At 42.9% G+C, this 21,726-nt stretch overlaps 1 long non-coding RNA gene across 1 annotated transcript; it reads left to right on the top strand.

The window, feature by feature from the left end:
- Positions 1 to 3,001: 3,001 nt before the first annotated feature.
- LOC140260675 (uncharacterized) lies at positions 3,002 to 13,484 on the top strand. The gene is made up of 3 exons (XR_011905601.1): positions 3,002 to 3,027; positions 11,769 to 11,815; positions 13,416 to 13,484. It is a non-coding gene; the product is annotated as an uncharacterized lncRNA (long non-coding RNA).
- Positions 13,485 to 21,726: the final 8,242 nt, after the last annotated feature.

Raw genomic sequence — 21,726 nt, 5'->3', positions numbered from 1 at the left:
TGATGTATTTAGCTTTTGTTAATGGAAATTGTGGCTAACGAGCGTACTTTTAAGAACTCAGCATACACATGGATCAGGGAAATTTGGCTGGTAATGTCTTTATATTACCAAAAAGAGCTTTTGGCAAGGTGCTCCATCACCAATTCTACATTGCCACTGATATCCTAAATATCCACCAGCAGAAAAGGTCTTTGTGTGGATAAATAATTGGTTAAAGATGGAAAACCAAAGATAATGGTGAGTGTTCAGCTTCTCCAAAGAAGGAGGTGAGATCCAGCTGCTGTTTAATGTGTTTAATGTGAACGTGGAAAAAGAGATGAGCAGCATGATGATAAATTTGCTGTTGATACTGTTATTCCGAGTAGTTAAGATGATCAAGTGGGAGGAAGAAAGATCTTATGAGATTCAATGAGCGGTGCTCAACTTTATAGGAAAACCTAAAGAGAAGCAAAGAAAAAGGAGTTATAGAGAGTCCCATGACAGCATTGGCTTGGTGTCAATAGAATTATAGGCTATCCTGACTTGGAAAGGACCCATAAGGATCACTGAGTTCAATAGGAGTCACAAAAGCTAAGTCAAATGCAGACATTGGGGAAAAAGGAGGTGGTTGTATGGGACAGATTGAGGGAAGGGCTGCACATCTGATGAAGGCCTGGACCTGCTTTCATGGGAGGAAAGAGTGAGTGGGCTTTGGCCTGGAGAGAGATGGTTGGTGACAGTGAAGGAATGAAAGAATTTAAATCATAGGTAGCATGGAGAGGGTGAGGAGGGACTGAGGGCATTCTGCTGAACCAACAGCTGTACACCAACACAAGAGGTAATGACCTCAGGTTGTAGCAGGGGAGGTTCAGGTTGGATATTAGGAAACATTTCTCCCATAGAGTGGTGCTGCAGTGGCAGAGCAGCCCAGGGAGTGGGGGAATCCATGTCCATGGAGGTGTTTTAGAGCTGTGGGGATGTGGCACTGAGGTTCATGGTCAGTGGGCATGGTGGGGTGGGATATGAGGTTGGACTTTGGGACCTGAGAAGTCTTTTCCAACCTGAATGATTGTAAGATCATATGATCAAATAAGCCAAGGAGGAAGGAAATTCCTCGCTCTGTGTGTAGCTGTGTAAGCTCCTACCAGAGATGCTATAGATATAAAAAGTACCTTCTGGATATCTTATGGAAAAAGGGGAGAGACTTCAGAATGAAGAAATAAAAAGGCAAATGCCTGACTATCCCCACCCTCTTCCTTCCCTGCCCTGAAAATTACAAAGTCATTCACACCCTAGCATCAAGTGGAGAGCTGAGTTTTGTAATTTAAAGCATCCTCTTTGGAATACCTGAAGGAGCAAGAGACAGACAGACAGACTGAAGAATAAATGAGGGTATAAATGGAGATTAAAGAGCCTCATGGAGAAATATGGTCTGACATTGTTGTGCAAAATGAGTAACATACAAATATGTTAATCCTCCAAGAAGGAATAACTGCTGAGAACAACAGGAGAGATGAGTGACTTGAGTTTAGGAAGGCAAAACGAGGTGGGAGGGTGAAAGAAAAGCAAATCTGATACAGTGAATGAAGCAAGAAATGGATCATGGAGGTGATAATCTTCCCAAGGGGGATTCTGGCAATTCTTTGTAAGCCTCGTGTTAGCGTAAGTATAAAGATAGTTCCACAGGGTTAAACATACATATATATCTGAAAACAAGGGGAGTTCTTAGACAACAAGCATAGCAAAATTCATCTCTGCTTGCAGTCATGAGATACAATAGCACCATAAGTGTCCCTAAAACTGCAAATATGGCCAAATCCGATAAAGCTGTATCAAAGTTCATTCACCCAATCCACCTTCTCTCTGCTTCACTGCAAATAACCAATGTTTGTTTTTCCCCTTCACCTTCCCCACTTTCTAAGTACTCATTCCCTACACCCACCAGTTCTCCCAGTCTCTAATTTATTCCTGGAGTCTGTTTGTGTTTCATAAACATTGCTTCCTTACTGCTGATGGCAGAAGGATCAAGAACAGCTGAACGGCTTTAACTTAATTTTCCTTAATTCTTCATTTCATGCATTTTAACTGTCTCAGCATCATCCTTTCAGCTTCGTTTTTCCTCTAAAAGAAGAGCAAAACTAAGTGTTTTTCACCAGTTCTCTTATTTCTTATTCATGTCAACGTTGCTTAAATGCAGTGGCTGACCTAAGAAATGCAAACCGTGACAGCAGACTCTTCCTCGCTCGTGTATTTCAGATTTTAAAGGATATCTAAAGCAATAGAGGATCTCCTTCAAGAGCTATTCACGTATTTAAGAGCTGGGTCTGCTTCCCACTGTTCCTAACAAATCACTAATTCTGTTTGTGGCTGTCCATCTAAGTTGATCCCTTCAAGGTATGCTGTCTCGCTCCGATTTATAGGGGGGATATGCCTATGTACTTTACTGATAACTAAAGGCTATAAATATATATTTTAATACTTATTTTATTTTTACTCCGGTTGTGATTAATTAAAACCTCTTACAGCAAAGAATTTTGTTTCTAAATAATTTAAATTACAGGATCACAGAATCATTCAGGTGGGAAAAGACCTCTTAGATCCCCAAGTCCATCCCCAACCCACCCCCCATTCCCACTGACCGCCACCCCATACCCACTCCAGCAGTCCCTGTTTCACTGAGGAAGCATCACATAAGCAAGTATATTGACTTATGTACGTTCAAACTGATTTTGTCCATTCTCTCCTTAGTGTGAAAAATTAATGGCATTATTGAAATGGAATCTTATGGGGGGGGGAAGCAGCTCGTTATCAAGAGATTGAAACTATGCTCCTTTCTCCCCTTAAAATATTGAATTTCAGTGATACATAAAAGCATAATTAACTGATCTAAGGAGATTACCACATGAAAGAAAGATGTAAAGCCGAGCATACTACAAAAACACATTGTTTTCTTATACATAAGAAATAATGCAAATGCAACTTTTTTTTTATAGGTGTTTGTTTCCAATGCTTTAAGGCTGGGGAAGAATATTCATGACGAGACCAGAGGTATAGTTTTAATTTATTGTTAGCTCTGTTCTCAGAATGATGCTTTCAGGTCAAAGACTGTTTTTTCCTTCATGTCTTGGAGCAGAACTATGAGGGGTTTTGTTTCCACGGCTGTTGCTTCCAATTCATATCAAGATCTGGTTAGCAAAGGCACCAGTGGGAAGCACCGAGAAAGATGATATTGGAAAAGACATTGGGAGGTCACTGGGCTTAGTGGGGTGGGTTGGGGTTGTCTATGGGGGTATGAAAGATCTTTTACAACCTCGATGATTCTATGATCCCCTGATTTTAGTCCAGCTCCCCCGTAGGGTCAACAAGAGCGAAGGGTAACAGCAGGAAAACAGGTAAGAAATAAAGAGCACATGCCTGATTGATTCTGTCAAGGCCTTTTGGGCCCTATGTTCAAACATATGCCTTTTAACTTTAAATGTCACTAATGCATCATCAAATCTGCCTTGTTAAACTGGTACAAAGGAATTCCTCGTATGGGCAAGCTTTGTTTGATTTTCTGTAAATTACTCATTTGCTTTCAAGTTTAATATTGACTGTTGCCACTTCTTCCACTGTGATTTTTGGTGCATCAGTGGAGAAACTCAGTGCTGCTGAAACAGTGAGCTTACAGGAACTGTAATTATTGCTTTGCTAAAAATGTGTGTTTATTGCATTGGTTGTCCTGCTACAGGGTGAAAAGTTGATTCTGATTCAGTGATTCTATGATGCTTAGAGCTCCTGAAAGCTGAAGGGAGCATCATAGTCCCATGGTAGACTATTAGTCAGAATTACACGATGGCAAGATTGGATGGTCCATGGAGTTAAATTTAAGCAGTTCAATGCTGGTACATCTTGCCCTCAATATTTGCATATTTCCATTTTGTGCATTTCCATTTTCTCTTAAATGCTTCGTTGTTCTTTCACAGATCTCTCAGTTTAACATTGTCTTTATACGTGGGAAAACCTTCCATCCACCTGTATCCAATCTTTTCCTTTTGTTCATTTAATATCTTTCCAAAAATAAGTATTTCTGTGGAGGCTTACAGCAGTGAGGAGCACCATTACTTTGAGCCAAACACCATGTCCAATGCGTAGAGGAATATATACAAGCTATCCCACGCAGAGTGCTTTGCATTAATGGCTAACATTCAAGGCCTTTGTCTGAGTGTGTAATTTTCCCTCGTGCTCTGAGAGGTTCTTACGAAGATGTCTGACAACAGTATTTCTTGTGCTATATGGAAGTTGTGTGTCACAAAGCTGACCCCCCAAACTCACATGGGACCTCAGGTGTTCTCTGCATTTCCCAGCCCAACAAAACAAAAGCAGCCCCAAACCATTCCTGAGTGGAAAAGTAGGGCGTGCATTAATTAGTGACCTTAAAGCACAATGGAAAACTAACGGGGCAATGCCAAGTCCGAGTATGAGAAATTCTGGGATATTAATGGTGTTTTGCCTCTGATCTCATGCATGGAAGAACACATCTGTTCTCACCTCCCAGAGGACAAGGCTGGGGCTCTTTGATGTTCTCAAGTTCAGTGGACGTTAATTAGTGTCATTCTTGCAAATGGAGAAAAATCAGCAGACAGCTCTCGTTGGTGCCATATAGGAAGATTGGAAGAAGGTAAGAATAGTACCTGTCTTGGAACTAGAAAGCATGAGAGAATTACAGCTAGCTGATTTAGCTTATATTCCCAGAAAAACTAAAAGAAAGGATTCGGAAATATTACTTTAGAATTAATCCTAGTGGTGAGTTAATTGCAGAGGAGTTCCCTGTTCATTGTATGGGAGATGGACCAGATGACCTTTAAGGGTCTATTCCTCAAATGATTTTATGAGGAGGTAAAGCTGAGTGGAAACCAGCGTTAGGATTAGATGCTGGCCGCTGTCGGAATGAAAGGGTGTTTCAGCTGGGTTTCTAGAAGAGGTTGATGCTGGTGTTTTCCCTAATGGCTTGTATGATAGATTGGGCAGGAACACTAATCAGATTTGGAGACGGCATGGAGATGGAGGTCTTTGCATATGTAGTTAGGAGGATCATTGAATGGCTTGGATTGGAAGGAGACCATTTAGTTCCAAAAGGAGTTAGGAAAAGTGGTCTGAAGAAAGTAAAATGCAGCTCAGTAAGAGCTAAGTTCAACATCTGGGCAAGATAATAAAACCTGAAGGCAGTGAGTGAGAACAAGTGACGAGGCAGCAGGAAAAATATCTCAAGGTTTTAATGGGCTGTAAGCTGAACTTGTCAGACACACCGTGCTGTAATGAAAAAGAGAGGCGTGCTAACAGAGGAGTATTCTTTGGGAGCTGTGAAAATAGATCCTCGTGGTGTTGGTAAGGCCTCTGTTGAAGGTTGGTGTCTAGTTTTGGTCACCGTGTTTCAAAGTGATGGATGGACTCCAACGTGGAGCCCGTAGGAGTGTGTGAGAATGGTGGGAGGCCACAAATATGTGGCATGTGAGGAAAGATGTGCAGAATTAAGGCTGGAAGAGAATTTATACTGCAGTCCATTCCAGCTCCTTTTTCCCCCCCATCTGGTTTGCTATTCTGTTCTGCAGCTTGGGAGGACAGGGCCTTGCTGTTTAATTATTCCAGCTGGGAAAATAGTAAATTATTTCCTTCTATGAATTACTTACATTCCTGGGAGAACAGGTTCCTGTCTAATATTTCTGGCATCCTACCATTTGCCCACAGAGGGGAATGTTGCAGGGACCTGTCCTGGCAGGTCTGTTGAACCAGCAGTTAGGAGTTTGCAGGGCAGGGATACCTACCCATTCCAAGAGCAAAGTACTGGCTAGGTGTGGAAGTTGTAAGCTGACACTAGATGAGCTCCTTTGAGAGCCTCTAACAAACTGGTGAGGCAGCAGTACAGAGGGAAACAAATTGGGTTAAAATGACAGCATGTTTAGCTTCATTACATGACTCTGATGGAACCTCACCCTATATGCTTCATTCATTTCTGAGCACTTTGCCAACAGAAAGATAATAATGCTCTGGATTGCAGTAGCCCTGTCTCATCCAAACATCTTAAAGTGATTTTACCTGTATTAACTAAGCCTCAAAAGCCACTGTTGGGATTTGTATGGGCTGTGCAGGGAGGACTTTACTAACCACTTGCTTAGCCTTAGGAGGGCACAAAGAAGGCAGGTTTTACTTGAAAATGTCAGAAAACTTGGGTAAAATACACACAGTGATCTTATGGGTTATGATGTTTTTGCTCTGTGCGCAACTCTAGAAGTCAAATAATGTATTTTATCCCACTTCCTTGGAGTGGAATCATGGGACCTTTTGAGTTGGATTCTTGTGTTTATTTGATGGGAGAATAGTGTCATATAGGCAAAGAATAGTGACCTACAGGTCTTTGGGAAGAAGTTGCTTGCAAGAGTGTGGCATACTGCATAACAGTGAGTTGGCTGAGTTTTCTGGGCACTGGCAAAGAAAGCAATGCTAGAATTCCATGTGTGACCCGGAGGGGTGTAAAATTGCCTATGTTGTACATTATTTCATTGATCTAAAGGGGAAAAAAAACCCTCAACAAATATGGTCTGTTGTTAAGTCTATGTGTTGAGGAGCCAGTTGGAAAGGCAGAAGAGCGTGGCTACGAGGGCACGACTTGAATTTATGTTTGAAACATGGCAAAGTGGTTAATTCTCCCCCTCATCTTATGAAAAGTGACACAGTGTCTTTGATAAACAGAATGAACTTTGCTTTTAGCCCTGAATGTCAGCAAGTATCCTGTTGTTAGGGCCTTGCTGGGGCATTGATTCAATGGTGACTCATATGAAGGAGCAGCACCTCACAGCACTGCTTCCTATGGCACAGAATGATGCCATTTGTGGTGATTTCTTTGTACCTGTGGTATTCCAACCTGTTTTCAGCCATGCGTAGCTTTTGAGAGTGGCCACCTTGCTTTAAAATCTCAACTGAGTGGAGAAATGTCTCAGAAATTCGGCACTGGCCATGCTTACAGATGTACAAGGGAAGGGTTTTATTTGTACCTCTCACTTAATCTGCTTTATCTCCATAATTAATCTCTTTGTATTTCAAGCTAATGATTTTCGAGGTGCAGGAGAGCAGGGAGAGGTGTGTGTGACCCAAATTGTAAAGCTCAGGCTGAGTAACACTAAGGACGTGGCCACAAACAGTAAATCCAAACAGTAAATCCTATCTGCTTGTGAGTTACCTCCGTTGACTTAACCATGGTTTATGGACACTGACCTACCAAATAGTAGTGCCACATTCAAAACAACCATTTTTTTCTTTCACTTTCCAATGGACAGAAAGAGTCATCTTCCAAAATGTCTGCATGGGATGAGGAGTTACGGAGTATTTTGCATCTCTAATTGTTTGGTCTATGAGCAGGACAGAGAAGTGCATATAAATATCTTCAATGCTTTGAGTCCCTGCCTTCTAAAGGCTAAATGCGTATTGGCTTTTTGGAAATTCTATTTATTTTTATGATGACGATGGTTTTAATCTTTACGCCTTTTAAATCTTAATGCAAGGATTACTGCAGAGCTTTGATGGGTTGGTGGTTGGACTCAGTGATCTTAGAGGTCTTTTCCAACCTTAATGGTTCTGGGAGTGGGTGTGCTGGTCATGGGTTGGCAATTGGATCTGATGATCTTAGAGGTCTTTTCCAACCCTAATGATTCTGTGGTTCTATGATTCTGGCTTCAAATCCAGCTGGACTCTACTGCAAGGCTCCTTTTGATTCTATGGTGAACCAGTTGTCAGTAGTTTATAAAGGACTTGAAATATTGTTTTGGAGGCTGCATCTCCCTCTCCTTGTTCTTTAAAAGCCCGTGAAAACCAGGTGATGGGAGCGATTCCATGACCAAAAGTAGTTCTGAGTCACACCACCTCTTGTGTTAAATTTCTGCATTTTGCAGTTTAAAAACTTCACTCAGTTCTTGTGGTTACTGTTTAGTTTCTAGGAATCCTAAGTAATAATAATAACTATTATTATTATTTTATAAGAGGACGTAGCACATTCTCTCTCTCTTTTTTTTCTTCTTTTCTAATTATCCCCTTACACAGCTGGTTGTTCTAAAAGAGAAAGAGCTGTTTGGCATCATGTGGATGCCACCCTTTCTTTGCTTTCCTCCTTCACCCCAATGCTTTGCAGTAATACAGTGTCTTAAGGTGCCCCTGGCAGGTTCCTGTATTGCACCCATCACAGTGGTGTAGAGACATTTCCATCTACTCTCCAGCACTCAGCTGACTGCGAACTAGCACGTGGCTCCAGATTTATCTGGGAATATGGCAATACCATACAAGTATCTGTGCTACTTTCTCAACTATGCGTCAACATTTGGGGCAGCATTTGTGCTCAGATTACCACAGTATAGTCCCCATTAGCATTAGCAGTTGTATTAACACTACTATGTCCATCTCCCCTCACCTGGGTGTGGGGTAAGCAATGCGTGGCTGTGTATATCGATAGAGCATCAATTGGCTGCTAGCAGAACTCACATCTTCCCTGGCTCCTTAAGAAATATGCGCTCCAGATATGTAAATACTTATTATTCTTCCATGCTTATAATTAATGACAAGCAAAATTAATATATTTTTAGCCTAAAAGTCATCCAGCTCAACCTAGCGATATTCAAGTTAGAAGCGTACACACCAGGTAAACCAAACAGAGAAGTGCATAGAATAAAATCTATAAATAAGATAATCAATAGATAAGGAAACAATAAATAAATGAGATTTAATCTGATGCCTCGTGAGTTTGCAGGAGGAATAAGGGTGAACGGAGACCCATTGTTACGTACAGCTTTGGTAATTATCGTGTTTGTAACACAAACATTTCCTTTCTCTCTGGAAATCTAACAGCCCAAAACTAACAAGTGAAAACACAGCAGTGTGGAACCATGGAATCGTTCAGGTTGGAGAAGACATCTAAGATCACCTGGTCCAACCATCAAATAGATTTCCTACAAGCAGATTTCCATTTGCTGTGCTCAGATTTAAGCGTTTTTGCAGTTAATGCATCCCAGCTTCAGTCTGAATATCAGTTCAGTCACCTTTTAATATGAGGAAAAGCCTAAAAGCAGCTTTTAGGTACCACTATAAAGCACGAAAGGAAAAGGTCGTATATTTAAAATGGATCCGTACTGAAAGAAAGTTCAGACTCAAAATATATAATTTTCCAAGTTTGTGATTTATCATTGCAAGAGTTTGAAATAAATCCCCCATGAGCCTATGAGACTTCCCACTCCTCTCAGAAATGATTTCCTTGTTTGGTCTATTATTCAGTTTCTTTTTCTTTTTGGTCAAGTCATGGTAAACACTTCAGCTTTCTTAGTAGCTACACAACAGAGAGGAGCCGACATCGAGCCGCGTAACACCCCGACAAGAAGAGCAATTCTCTTTTTATACTTTGGGAAACCACCTACAGCCGTCATTTCTCCCAGTAAATAGCAGTGGATCTGCGAGCTTACCTGGCGCTTCTTGGCTCCTTCCCTGCTGCTCCTCACTGGCGGCTGATAAATACTATGGGATGGAGGCGCTGACCTTCCCCTTCCCTCACCCTGACGTTCTTCCAAGTCAGCCTCAGGGACTCCCCATTAAATAGATGAGCCAAGGCACCCAGCTCTGCTCCCCCTTCCGTTTGGCCGCCACGGCTGAGTTCTAAAAAGCCGTATGAAGTTGTCAGAGGTTTCCTCTTACCTTTTTACCCAAGCAAAACGGCGTGCTGCTGCTCCGGGACGGGATTAGGTCATTCAAACAGCTCTGCAGAGAGAGCAGAGGCTGAGCGGTGCTGAGCCTCCGAAGGCTGCGGAGATCTGATCTGACATCAGGTGAGCAGGCAGCTGGCTGGGCGAGCCAATAATTATGATATCAGCTCTTGTTCGCCTCGGGCAGGCCTGCATTTAATAAGAATACAAATATGACTAAGCTGCAGGTTTGTTTTTTTTTTCCTTGTTCTCTCAGTAATTCTTCAGAGGAGTCGGGCAGGTATTGCGCTCTAACTGTCTGGAAGGAGTGTGCTCCCTCTCAGCCTCTCTGCTTTACTTTTGGTTCATAATGCCCACCTATGCATTATGAACTATGCAAACCTATGATCTGTCTGTGGTTATTAACAACACTCCTTCCTGGTGTGGATTTTGCCATCCTACCAAAAAGCATTTGTCTACCAGAAATTGGAATGTTTCTTGTATTTGTTCAGCCTAAAATCTCACCGTGGAAAGGAACTGTGGCTGCACAACAGGGTACCCAGGTTTAACCCTGGGCAGCTGAGGTTGGAACTGGATGATCTTTAAGGTCCCTTCCAACCCAAACCATTCTATGATTCTGTGACCTACTGGTTGTCACCCCAGCCTGTGGCAAAGGGTTGGAAGTAGGTGATCGCTAAGGCCCCTTCCAACCCAACCATTCTAAAGCACCTTATGCCATCTGAGTATAAGAGGAACACTGTGAGACAAATATACCCAAGGTAATGCTCCTCCCAAAACTCCAATGCTTCAGCACAGTCATAAAAATAGAACTAAGCTGGAGGTGTGAATGCATTTGTGTGGGCCTGTATGTGTACATATATATTTATGTGGAGAGGTTTGGTCTTTTTATGCTCAGGAGACTCATTTAAACTCATATTCAGGTTTAAATGTGCAATTGAAAGAATATGTATTTCTGCTGCCCTTACCTGGCTTACGCATGTTCTGCAGTCCCCTACACTAACCTGATCACACCTACTGTAATAATGCTTACCTACCTCATAGGGTGTTGTGCGGATTAATTAATGTTTGTAAAGTGCTTTGAAGATGAAAAGCCTTGAATGAGTGCTAAATATAATTATCGTCATTCCACAAAACAGAAGAAACATCTTTGCGGCCCCCAGGTTATTGTATAGGTACACCCATGTTTATCTGCCATGATTATGGTAAGATACTGAACAAGGTCTTGAAACTTTGATAAAAAAAAAAAAAAGGCTTTCTGCTCTGGAGGGCGTAATTATATTCGTGATCGTTTCATGCTCGTCATGATGTAGTTTTGTGATTCCTGTTGCAGAATACATTACAGAAATCTGTGATAGAAAAGACCTACCGTGGTATCCCCATGCCCTAATAATATGGAAAAAAATACAGGTTTACTTGTGTTGAATTATTCCCCATCAAGAATTTTTGAGTTTGATTTTATTAGTATTGGGAACATTTGATATTAGATCTATTGGGAACATTTGATATTAGAAATTAAGACTTTGTCCTCTGCATCTGCAGGGTCTTGTAGAGATGGTGGGCACCAACTGTTGGTGGATGTGCTTTCCTGTCTGTAGGATCTCAAAGGCAGTGCTGGATAATGACCTGTCCTTTCCCAAGGGCTTTCACATCGGCTGTCTCTGAGGTTATGTGTCTAAAGGAAAGGCTTTGAGATGGTCAGGGCTTCACTCAACATCTTTACTTAACTATTCCCAAATTCTGCACTGCCTTTAATTTACAATTCTTACTCTGATGCCTGAGATAGACAGATCCGAAATGGTTTTGTAATAGCAGCTTAGTTCCCGACTGCAACAGCACAGAACCAAAGTAGGCTAATGGCCTGATTGTTAACCCAGTTTCTACAGTGGGTTTTGCAGCCTGCCTTGAAACCCAGGCTGGAGCAGCTAAGGTGCTGGTACCTAAGTTAGCTGGTTTAGCGTCAACTTGTTGGGTGAGTCTACTTGGGCTGGCGTCACAAGGCCATTACCATGCAGAGATAAGATCCCAAATGAAAGTGAACCACTGACTAGCAAGCGTTATCTCTTCTTTTCTCAGATAACCATCAGAGGAAATACCTAGAGGAAAGGGGACTTCAATATCTGGTAAGGATTTTTCCTATTTCTTCCCAGTGTGTACTGCAGACGTAGACCAACACTCACTTCTGTGGACATACAGGCTACAGCCCACCCGCTAATTCTATTTTGATGTGTTTCTCATTTGAACTGGGAAAATAATTCTGTAGAACGTAAGTTTCGTTCCTGATCTTTCATTTTGGGTCGGGGAATAAAATTGCAGCCCTCAAAATCACAAAGTAAATATTCAAAGGCAAGTCACAGGACCACAGAATTGCAGGGGTTGGATATGGGACCTCTGAGGATCATCAAGTCCAACCCCAGTGGCACCAATTCAGTGACATCTGCCTGTAGTTTGAGGTAATGACGTTGGAGGGAAGTGGTTCCTGTTCACCTTCATGAGGGCTTAAGTGAAAAGAAATGACGGTCTGCATAACTGACACGATGTGATGCTTTTGTAAGGTGTCCAGGTTGAGGACTGGAGCTCAGGATCATGCTTCTGTGTTTGTTTCCTCACTTAGAGAGTGAATATTCAGCATGGTATTTTTCCTAGAATGCCACATTTTGGCATCTTGTGCATATGCGGTCATTTCACGTCCAACTTGACCAATTTTAACATAAAATGTTCCTGGGGTCCCATACATGGAAAATCATTGTTGACCTCATTATAAACCCCTCCTGCTATGTAGAATTGGCAAGAATAATCTGGTCGATCTGAAGGTTCATCAGTGAGGAGCTCTCCCTGTGAACTCCATTTGGTGCCCAACCAAAGCGTAAATTCATTCCTTTGATAAAATATTCTTATTTCATTTAGCAGCGGGATAATTGCTTATTTTTAATACATTGTTTATATTTTATTATGCAGTGATGGCTGCAGTATTTGTTATCACAACTAGCTTTGTAGGCTTACAATTTTTGTATCCTAACATTTGGATGATAAGGTTACAAGATGACTTAAGACGTAATCTAACCAGCTATTCTGCCACCATTAAATAGGAAAAGTGGCCCAGCATCTCTCCCTTGGGATCACCCGAGGGAAGACACACCTGGGTGTAACTTAACCGTCTGCTGTGCTGCCTTTAAATAGTAGTCAGGGCTTGCTTTTTATCTTCGGAGATATCCCTAGGGAATACACACCTCGCTGTAACCTACATACACTTCAGCTCCTTTTCTGTCCCTATGAAATCATTCCACATGTGCTTACCCCGAATGAGTTTTCAAGTATCTAGAAACACACACGGGCATCAATTTTAGTGTTCGATATATTTAAGAGTGTATCACTCTCTTTCCATTTGGAGTCTCTTGACAAAACACATCTGTCTTCTGCCCTGTCATTGCTACACATTAGGGGAGCAGTGAGCTGAAATATTCAGTTGAAAGACTGAAGGATCAAATTCACTGAGGAGGTAGATCTGAATTACAGCTTCCAAATCCGGCACTCCCGCAAGTCGTCCTTCTGTTGGCATCTGAAGAACTTTCTGTTAATTGTTTAATCTTAAATTAAAATACAAAGAAGTATCATTATATGTGAAACACCACTTCCGTACGGGTGATTGAGTGCTGCCTACATACATAGCATGAGTAGCAATGCGGCAGCCACTACAAAACTATCATTGTATTGTTGTTCTAGAGATGAAGATGAGCTCAAGACGTGGTGTTAGACTTGACTCGGTGCCTTTCTGCTCCAGGTGAAATTCAGGTAGGTGATCCAGACGTGTGTTAGAGTCATTGTGCCATCTAGCAGTATGGCTTGTTTCGCTTTTTTGACAAGGATGCTACAAGTGTGCAGCTGTCAATAGAGGAGAGAGATAATAGGTTGACACAGATATGTTGGGCTAAGGTAGTGACAGTCCCTGGTTCTCTTCCTTGTGCTTAGCTCTTTCTTCTTTGTAAGCATCCTGTGCTGTATGCCATGCTCAGGGCATGGCTCCAGGTCCTTTCTCCTGTCCTCAGGGTTGAATGTTTGTTCCTCCTTGGAGATGATCACTGTGAATGTGATAAGTCTGACGCCTCCAAATCAGTGTCCCATAAGGTATTGTAAACCCCTCTCCTCTCCTCTCCTCTCCTCTCCTCTCCTCTCCTCTCCTCTCCTCTCCTCTCCTCTCCTCTCCTCTCCTCTCCTCTCCTCTCCTCTCCTCTCCTCTCCTCTCCTCTCCTCTCCTCTCCTCTCCTCTCCTCTCCTCTCCTCTCCTCTCCTCTCCTCTCCTCTCCTCGCAAAGAGTTGGAGGCATTCTGTCAACTTCCCCCTTTTTTGGTTGATATTACACTTCAGAAAGTGCCTTTTGTGATTTTCTTCCTTTTTTTTTTTTGGTACAAAGTTAAGAGAAGGAGAGGAAGTTCTCTTGGCTGAGTTGTGAGTTGGCAGGCTGTCACTGTTCGGTTGGTCTCATGGCTTTGTTTCTGGCTGTTTCTAACCTCATAGAGGCTACTGGGAGACTTTGGGGGACAATAATAAGGAGAAAGTCCACCTTACATCATTTTCCGGAGAACAGTAATTTAATGAATGGATTCTCAGTCAAAATCCAGAATGTAGAATCATAGAATAATAGAATTATTAAGATTGGAAAAGTCCTGATGCTGATATTGGAGAGGAAAACTCAGTTGCTTGGTACATTTAGGCACCTCCAGCTCCTCTATCCAGGCAGAACTCTCTAAGGTCAGACCACATGAGACTCAAAGGAGCATGCTGTTGCATTCTGGTTTTAAGGCCCTGAGGGACTGTGGGAGCTCCAAGAACATGCAGAGCTCCAAGTGAGGCCTTTGAACTGCATGAGTCTTCCAACCCCAATCCTGTCGTATTCATGATTCTGAATACATTACTCAGGTTTGGCCACTTAGTGCTGAGCCGTACGCAACGAAACGATCCCTCACACATTACTTCATATTATCTCTCCTAAGGCTTGCTGCCTGCTCTTTTCATTCTCCATTTATTTTGAGCTGTGAGATGCTGAATAACCCACAGCTATCCCAAACAGAGCACATCTTTTTAGTTCTCAGGCTATGCTCTTCGTGCTGACACCTTACCCTGTGCATGCAGCATCCTTCCTGGAGCTGTGACAGAGCTGAGGAGCAGCATTTGTTTGTGCACGACACGGGATGCTGCCTCGTGGCACAGATGCAGCCACATTAGCAGTGTGCGCTGCTGACGTATTCTGCAACCCAAGATGAAACACGGTGTGTCCTTGCACCTCCACTGCTGCAGAGAATCTGTTTCGAGCTGTCTGAGCATCTCTCACGTTGCACTTGGAACACGCTGTACTTCTCAGCTTGCAGAGCTCCTGTCGAAAAACTAATGAATTTGCTAAAAGTTGATATTGCTTTCGTATTCGCCATGCTCAAAGTACTTTCTATACAAGTCCGGGAATATTGCAGTTAAAAACAAAGCAGCACACCTTTACTCTGCCACAACCTTTAACCAAGTTTCCAGCCAGTTAGCGACATGATTGGTGCTAAACAGGATGATTAATATTTAGCTACTTAGAAGACAGCTAACAGTGCTTTACTCCTGCCAGAGGCTTAGCCTAGCACATGATTATCTCCTTATAACTGGCTTGGCAGAAGGGCTTTTATTATTATTTTTTTTATGTTTTTAAGCCCCTTAACCATGTCTAATAACTAGTACGACTGGTCTGTCTTCTTCCTTTCTTGTAGCGTGCTTGGAGGTTCCACACATGGTGCTCCATATGTGGTTGGTGCCAACACATGCACGCTCTTCTAGTGCTTCCCCAGACTTTGGGACCTTAAGTTGTCCCAGTAGACACCCCTGGAGACACCACACGTGGCACTGAGGGCTGTGGGCAGGGATGGGTTGAGGATCTAAGAGGTCTTTTCCAACCTGGATGATTCCATGATTCTAGATGGAGTTCTTGGACTGTAGGGAATGCTCCATCCAACACCTTTTCACATCTTTCTTGGGCAATCCATCCTTCAGCCTTTATCTTCAAACACAATAATGAAAAACACAAAGCCCGGTGCTTCCGCAAACAGCCATTGGAATCATCCCAGAGGTATTATCTTAGAAACGAGAAAATGATTCAATGAAAGACAGAATGAATCATATAAATGCTCAAAGTGTTGTACCTCAGCGATGTCCCTCCCTTCTCAGTACAAAGCAGAGAACAAAAGCAGGCTGCTGCCTGGCATGGGCCCCTCCTAGATGACTTATGGGGCTGTGAAATCATCCGAAGCCTCAGAAAGAAGTGCTTATGCAGCATTTACGACTCGCTTTTCTTCTCTTCCTTACTTTGTAAGCATGGAACCGGCATCCTCCTCCTGCATATTCTCCAGGAGGTGGATGGGGAAGGACATGGGTTGAAGCAACGATTGCATTCATAGATGGCTTTTGTATTGTGGAAATTAAAGGTGTGTTTTGAGAAGTGAGGCTCCCTGCATGGAAGTGAGGGCAAAATTGCAGTGAGGTCGTGAAAATAGGAAGCCACGTTTTTAGTGCTGGGAGTGGTTTTAAAACTCTGTCTTAGAGAGTGAGAGATGTGAATTTAGATGGTGAGTTCCAATGGCAAATGGTAATGGAGGTAAAAATCCTAACAGCACATCGATGCTGGGATTGCTTTAGTAGTATAAAGAAATACATTGATCTCAGGTTGTTGGCATCTAAATTAGATTCGGAAGTGAGATGTGCGGGACACAAGAGTTGGCAACCCAGGATAAAGGCCATTCTGTGCACGGTATGTTTTGGAATGTGTTGTACAAAAGACAAAAGGAATTAAAGTGCACGTGAAGAAAGGATCACAAGTGAAGTTTTCATTCAAAATCCAGTAAAATAGCCCATTTTTAACAGTTTACTCCATAAAATGAGAACCCACCGCTGGGACTCAAAATTACCTGAATATCAATTTTAAGTCTTGTTTTTTCCCCTTTTTTCTTTCTTTTCTCTTTCTTTTTCCTCCTTCTTCCTCTTTTATTTTCCCTCCTTCTTCCTCTTTTTTCCCCCATTTTTCCTCTCTTTTCCTCCTTTTTCCTCTTTTGTTTCCATTTCCCCCCCCACCTCATTTCTGCCCTTTTCCCCCCCTTTCCCCCCCCTTTTTTCCTCTTTTCTTTCACCACGTGCTTTTCCTTCCATCTCTTGTGACTTCAGTGGCCAGTGTCTGTGAGGAATTGCCTTGGGCCAGTGTGACTTTCAAAGGATAAGGCAATTTGTTCCTTTGCCAGTGAACAGTTTATTACATTTCTAATTACTGTTATTAGCCTGGCAGGTGGTGCCATACACGATATTTTTACAACTGCAGATACTTCTTTCATGACATAAAAATAACCTGAGCAAGACTCAAAGCAAACCAGGCATTCTGCTATAGCACATCTTATTCCTCGTTGCGTGGTGCATGTGGTGCGGAGCCACTGAGGAGTTTTAAGCTAAAAAGCTCTGTCTCTTAAGACTGGTTGTAAATAGCGTGTTAGCAGCCATACTTAGATATGGAGGGATCTCTCCCTTTATAACTTCATTGCTCCATTTCTTGTGTGAATCGATGTCGTATTTATAAACTATCCCTCAGAGCTCATCACCTAAGAATCACAGAATCGTTCGGGTTGGAATCGACCTCTTAGATCCCCATGTAGGTTGGAATTGACCTCTCAGATCCCCACGTCCATCCCCACCTTCCCATGCCCACTGACCACAACCCTCAGTGCCACATCCCCATGGTTCTGGGACACCTCTAGGGATATGGGACTCCATCACCTCCCCTGGTGCAGCTTAAGGCTCTCATCCTGTTGCTGTTATCCAAAGGAGCTGTGCTGGGAGGGTTTCAAGACTTGGCTGCCTTCAGCGTGCACCCAAGGCTTCAGGCAAGAGCTGGTGCTGGAGCAGAGTGTGGCCACGTGCTGGAGCTGTGCCCTGCAGGGGCTGTCCCACAGGTACCAACAGTGGCACTGTTTCAAAACAGCGAGGAGAAATATATTGCATACCTGAGTGCACCTGGTGCCGAGCAAATGATGGATGTCAATCCCCTCCCCTTTCCCATCAGTCGGTCTCATATTTCTGAGATACAGCTGTGTGGTCACAGCGTGAACAGAGCAAAGATTTTTTCTTCTAGGCTAATAAGTGAGATGTGTTCTTCTTACAGAATCCTTCCCTAAGTATAGAGGCATATGGTATGAATTCCACATGCCTGCATACACCAAGGATAAAGGCTTTTGCTCCTAGAGCTGGGATGGCATGTGGAACCCACCCCTCTGGCCACCCTTCTTGGTCCTTTGTATTGAGTATGTTGAATATATGCTGAATATCGTTCAGAAATGATTTTTTCTCTTGTCTGTCCATTCATGTCAGTGCATCTTAAATCAAGAGATAATGCTTGAGCACAAAATGAGAGGGTTTTTTTATTCTGGGCTGTCCGCTGATCCTTGTGACTGTTATGGTCATTGCTTTTCACCGCTAATTATTAGAGAAAAGATCATTCTGCCTTCTTCCCTATGCTTGGAAATTGCATGGAGCAGTTGGATCCTAAAAGTCACCCAGACAAAGGTTGATGTGTTACTATCTTCTGTGCATAATGTTGTGTCACTAAAGGAGTTACAAAGGCTATTTTGGATTGAATGGGTTGTATCTTCTTCTGTTTCTTTAGCGCCAGTTATGACTCTCTGTACCACAACACTGTTTGCTTTGGTGTGTGTAGAAAAGGAAAAGCACAGGTGCGAGGAAGCTTGCATTGTACAGCAATGTTATCTACAATGCAGACAAGTGATTTATGATTGCGTGTTTCATGTAGCAGGAATGATATTGCCAGAGGTAAGAATACGGAGGAAAACTCGAGCTTGCTTCAGGTGACACGGTGCAAATAAAGAGGATCCCTTTGAGTTTTCTGGCAAGTCTCATCAGGATAGTCCTACAGCAAACAGGGAAATGCAACTTTCCCTTTGCAGATGCTTGAAACTGTTCCAGAGCAACCACTGAGTGCGCCCTGGGATCTTGATAGGCAGCCAGGCAAACTGGTGCCACGGAGCTAACGGTGCCACGTTCCCTTCTGCACGCAGCCTGCCCTACCAGCACTGCGCTATCCCATATGAGCCATAGAATGATATGGACAGCTCTGACCGCTCTTCCTTTTGCTTTGTAGAATGAAACAAGGAGCTCCGTAATCAATAGAATGAATGCTGTTTGGAGACTCTCTGCTGCCTTCCAGGAGGGCTCACTTTGGGGGCAGCTGTTGCAGGTGACAGTTGGTAGAAGGTGGTGGGAGTGTTTTGGAATGCTGCTTCTCATACTGAGCAGGGATCAAGAGAAAGGAGGAAATCCCTGTAACGTTGCTGGGTTGGTAAGAGAACATCAATATGAAATTGGCTGAGTAGTATATAGTTGCAACAGAACAACGTTTTGATGTTGACCATAATTAATGTTGATACTCAAAGTACGGTCCCATCTGAAAGCAGTCGCAACCAATGCTTTATTAAGATGAATACTTTATGCAGCCATACAGTGTCTGAGCCTTGGAGCGGGTGCATCTGGTCTGATCTAAATCACACCTGCATGATTGGTTTTACTGGGTGATCTCGGTGGACTTTTCCAACCTGAATGATTCCGTGCTTCTATACACATGCTGAGCACCTGAATTCACCTCCTTCCCTCTTTATTTTCAGGGTTTTCTTTCTGATTAATACACATCTCATCTCACAGCCATGCTGTGATGCAGCGCCCTTGGAAACTGTTCTACTTCTTCCATCACTTTCCCTTTAGCTGCTGCCTAAGGATGCTTTCTGACCGAGATCAGCCCAAGGTTGGCCGCATTCTGGACCTCTGGGCGTGCAGCCACTAGATGGCACATTGCAAAAGCCTATATCCTGAACAGCACCTTGATGATTTTGGTCAGTTAGAATGATCAAAGGATAAACAGTATTCAGTGTGCCTTTAATAGGAGAAAACACACAGCATCGGCAGTAGTGATTAAGTTCTATAAAGCTGCTGCTATTTTGGACACGGTGCCACTAGCACATCCAAACCACTTCATTTCCAGGCTCTGGCACCTTGCTCACTACTAATTTCAATCATACAGCTCAGTGAATCACGTTGTGAACAGTTTTATTGGCTCCATATTGGGAAAAAAACAACCAAACAGCTTTGAGGTTTGTGGCATTCCTTGATGGCTTCCATGTTCATATGTACTAAATCAGCCTGTTTAAGCTTTCTGTTCCTCAGTCAGACAGCAGAGTGCTGTAGAGCAAATCATTTAGGTCTGTCTTTCTTCTGTCCTCCAGCTAATTTTGTGCTCCTTACACTGTTTTCTAGCCCTATTGGCTTGTATTTTGAATTTGAATATGTAATTTTTCATCTTCTTGAGCTCATTGAATGTTCATTATATGAGAAGTGATGCACTGGTAGAGGTTGCCCAGAGGGGTATTGGGCTCATTGACCCTGGAGGTGTTCCAGAGCCGTGGGGACGTGGCACTGAGGGATGTGGTCAGTGGGAATGGTGGGGTGGGATGGGGTTGGCCTTGGGGATCCAATAGGTCTTTCCCAACCATATGATTCTATGACTCTACCTACAAATATGTTGAGATTTCAGGTCCTTTAAGGTCATTTTAATGTCTTTTAAGTGACTGGGAACTTATTTCTTTGGCCTCTCCAAGCCAAATTCTGGATAAAAAAGAATTCTGGCTTTAAAACTGTCATCTCTTAAGTCTTTTAATGGTTTCAGTGCTTGATAAAGTGACCCTTGTATCACTTACATCCCATTTTACAAATTGGTTCAGATGTTGGTGATGAAGTGCCTTTATTTCTCAGCAGTAAGCTGTTTTCCTTGTTGTGTTAACCTGCCTAAAACCCATCTGTTGTGGTCAAGTGTTGGTAGAGGTTTATATGTTTACCAGTATAAGTCCTTCATATTCTCTCCTGTGGACGTGTGTGTGTCTGGGCAAGGCAAGGCAAGACAGCTCCATAACTGCAGGGAAAATGGAGGTGACTGCGAGTCACTCACTTACTCACTGGCATTTGCTGTGGGAAACCTATATTTTGTGGTTTTGTAGAGCACTTGCTTTTCGGTCAAGGCAGGCAAGAAGGCAGATGTCCCCTTCTCATCAACAGGTTTATCACTTACGACTCTTATGTAAAGCAAACGTGGTGTCAGCTTGAAGAATGAAGAGCTCCATTGGGAATCTCACCTAACTACAGGTGCTGAGCTGGCAGTTTCACAGCAGATTGTGAAATTTGATCGCACAATGGGAAATCGAGCCACTCCTTGAGGGCAATATCTGGAAACATAATGGGGATCCACCCTTCAAAGGCGATCTGGGTAATAATGGGGCTTAGGAATACTTTCTACCTGCTTTGCTTAGAAAATTATGAACATTTTTAATAGTGTCACTGCTTTTTTGCACAAGCACACTATATTTAGATGCACCTCAACTGCTCCTGAGCTCAGACACACCCAAAGCAAACTGCCCAGTGTGAAAATGGTGCTACCGTCACTTCAAAGTGGATGCTATTAATGACATTTTCCGTTCTCCCTGTGTCCTGGTGTTATTGTTAGCTCCTCTCCTCTGTCCACAGGCTGCATCCTTTGGGCTGTTTGTTGAATCACATTTGTTGCAGCTGTTTTCTGGTAAGTCCCGAACCTTTTTATACTCACACACACTAATGAACGTGGAACACCCACATTATGCCCTGGCCCCGTGACACCGGGTGCTACTTGATGTCTTTCTTCTTGAGATTGCCATAAAGATTGCACCTGTGCTCCTGCATGTTGTTATGCACACCACAGCCTCTGAATAATGTAGACTCATAGAAAAGACTTCAAAGAACCATAACACAGTTTAAAAAGGGCTGGAAGGAGAGGCTGATGGGAGATGTATGAATTCAATGTTTCCTGCTTAGCTAGGCAGTAATTTAGGAGGACGTGTAAGCAATGTGTAAGTATTTCAAAGAAAGCAAAAAGCCGTCAAGAGCTGAGCACACTACTCTGATGTTGTAGACAAAGAGTGAGGAAGGGAGA

The sequence above is a fragment of the Excalfactoria chinensis genome, chromosome 19 (genome assembly GCF_039878825.1).
Source record: "Excalfactoria chinensis isolate bCotChi1 chromosome 19, bCotChi1.hap2, whole genome shotgun sequence".
In the NCBI taxonomy this organism is placed as follows: domain Eukaryota; kingdom Metazoa; phylum Chordata; class Aves; order Galliformes; family Phasianidae; genus Excalfactoria; species Excalfactoria chinensis.
This window is presented reverse-complemented; position numbering and strand designations above follow the sequence as displayed.